Source organism: Ruditapes philippinarum, unplaced genomic scaffold, assembly GCF_026571515.1.
Source record: "Ruditapes philippinarum isolate M1 unplaced genomic scaffold, ASM2657151v2 ctg8743_1_1_1_1, whole genome shotgun sequence".
Taxonomy (NCBI): domain Eukaryota; kingdom Metazoa; phylum Mollusca; class Bivalvia; order Venerida; family Veneridae; genus Ruditapes; species Ruditapes philippinarum.
In genome coordinates this window covers 135894-139099 of record NW_026855372.1, presented here as the reverse complement: position 1 = coordinate 139099, position 3206 = coordinate 135894, and positions in this window count along the sequence as shown.

The window sequence follows — 3206 nt, the reverse complement described above, 5'->3', positions numbered from 1 at the left end:
CGTAAAACTTTAACTTTCCCCCTTTTTTCTTGCATTCCGAACGCATGTATAAAAAATATACGGGCCCCGTAAAAAAAAATTTTTTAATAGCCCATAAAAAAATTTTGATTTATCAAAAAAATATAACTTTCTTTTTAAACTGGACCGAATTTTATAAAAAAATAGGGTTAAAATGCTTAAAATTTGATACAAAAAAATTTAAGCAATAAAAAAAAAAACAAAAAAAATTTATTTCCCCCGATAACTTTTGAATTTTAAAAAAAGGTTTATACAAAAATTTTTACATTGGTTTAGTTTTAAAATGGGGTTTCGGCATAAAAAATAAATTTTATGAGGCACTTCTGAGCTTTTTTACGTTATTTTAAAAATCAAAGTACTGAAACACTTTGAGCATTTAGGGAAATGGTCCCGGGTACATTTGTAGTTTTATTAAAAAAGTGATTTTTTACCCAAAAAATTCAATTTTTAAGTTTTTCCAAAAGGGGAGGGTAATTGGTGTAATTTAACTGTGCAATTCAACCCAGCTAATTAAAATTTTTAAGATTTTGAGGGGGAAGGTTTATTTGCTTTAAATCGAAGTGCAAAATATAAAGCCAAAAAACCCAAATTAAAAGGGTAATTAAATAAAAGATACTTTTTTTCTGCAAATTTAAAAACCCAGATATCAATTAAAATTTTTAAGAAGGGAAAAAGATAACTTGCTAATATGAAGCAAGTTTAATTATTTTATAACAATTGAAGAATAAGGGGTGTAGTTAACAAAAGTAGTAACGGGAAGATATACTAATTAAATGATAAAAAATTGAAGATAAATTTCGTGTAGCTAGTATATTTTTTTATAATATTTGCTTATACATAAACCCAAAATTATACTTTTAAAAATGATAAAAAAACAAAAAATATATTGGTTTTTAATAAAAATTGCTTATTTTAAATTAAGTTTTATAGAAAATTTTGGGAGCTACATTTGTGAAAAATAAACTACTTTTAATATAAAGCCAAAATATCCCAATTAAAGGATAACCACATATTCTTATTTTATGCCATTAAAATTTTTAATTTTAAAATGAAAAATTGAATAAAAAAACTTAATTTATCATTTTGGTATCCCTTTTAAAGGAAAAATTAAAAATCTTTAGACAGCAAAATGGGGATTAAAATATATAACCCCTTTTTGGGTTTTTCTCCAGTTTTTCTGATTTGAACTTTTTATACCTTTTTTAAATGGGGCTTGTTTTTTTTCCAGCTTAAACGCAATCAAAATTAAGCTGTTTCTATTTTATGAAGAAAAAAAAAAAAAATAACAAAATTTTTAAACTTAAAAAAAATAAGGGGGAAAACAAAAAAATTGTCTTGAAAATGAACAACCCCCGAACCCTTAAAAGGGGTTTGCCCTGCTTTTTTCTTATGTATGATGATATTTTTTTAAATATGCTAAACGACCCGCTTTTTTCCCCTTTGGGGGAACATAGAAAGAACCAAAGTGTGTTTTTTTGCAAAAAAAACCCACTTTTAGACATTTGAATTTTCATTATACTTTGTGACTTTCCCCAAACAAATCGACGCCCTAAAAAAAACAAAAAACGGAACAAATCAGGGAAATTTAGTTTAATATAAGGTACGGCGCTTTATTTGTTATGTCGTTTAAAATCGAAATAATATACCCAAATCGGGGGTTTTAAAATCGCTTGAAACATATTTTTTTGTCGTCGGATTCAACTTTTTATCACAAAGGGCGTAGCATCTAAAACCCCAAAACTTTTAATTTTTTTGACCCGTAAATCAATTTTTAGGTAAAACCATATTTTCTTAAAAAAACAACTGATTAAAGTCTTAAAAATAATACTTAGCTGACAAATGTCTTAAAGGGAAATTTGCACGGGTTTTATTTACGGTTTTCCTTATCTTTGCCATTTAAAATTTGTCGTCCGTCGCGTCTAAGGGTAGACACACGAAAATGCGAAGTGACATCGCGACAATGCGAAGCGACGTTTGGGACAACGCGAAGCGTTTATCGGACAATGGGGAAGCGCCCTGGGACGTTCAAACGTTTAGGGTCGCACTTTCGCCTAAAATTTGTCCCCGGGAAAAAAAAGGGCGACTTTAAGAAATTTTCGTTTTTCCAAAGTTGTCGAGTGTCGTTCGCATTGTGGGAGCGCCGCTTCCCCGTTGTCGCGATGTACTTCCCCGTTGTCGCAAATGTCACTTCGCTTTTGGCATTGTAAACCTTCGCTTTGGTCGGTGTCGAGGTTTTAGAAGTCCCTTTTCCAGGGGACACTGGGGCCCAATGCAAAACACAAACCCCGAAAAAGGGCGATACGACGCTCGACAATGCGAAGTGACACTCGGACATCGCGAAGCGACTTTTTTTTAAAATGTCGAGTAAATTGTGGGTTATTTTTATGATTTTTACACCGCGACGCTCAACTTTGCGAAGCGCACTCGACAATGCGAAGCGACGCTCACAACGCGAACCGTACCCCGAAAACGCAAAAGGGGGACACCGCAATGCGAAGCGACTTTTGGGGAATTTAATTCGTATCGCATTGTCGGGGGTCTCCCGGGGGCTTGGTCAAAATTTACTAATTTCACCGACAAACGGTGCGATCATGGAATGGGGTCGCACTAAACTGCTGAAACGAATTAGCTGACAAATATAGAATTATTAGGGGAAACTGCTGACCATTTAAACAAAAAAGGGATTATTCGAAAACTTTCTGACTGCAAGTAGAAATAAGGAAGGGGAAACAAAATGAAGGTGTCAAATTGCGTTTGGTGATATACCAGGCGAGGTTTCGAGAAATACTAATAAAATGTTTTTTTTTCAAGCATGTCAATATTTATTCAAAATGATAACATATTAATTATAAAAAAATCAATTGATTATATAGCTGTAATTTCCCTCAATTTTATTTGATATAATATTTTAATTTAAGTACCTTAATGATTTTCTTCTATGTGTTATACATTGGTTAAAAATTTTAAAAAATGTAGTCAAAAATATCATGTATTACGAAAAAATCATTAATTTGTTTCAAGTTATGTATAAAACTATGCATCATGGGTTTTAAAAATATACATTTTACATATAGGGAAAATTATTTTTTAACAAAATAAAATTATTATGTCGTTTTTATCCCAAATATAAAATTTAAAGTGATTTCTTTTTCCCTTATTTGTTGTTGGGTTTTTAATTTTTATAAGAA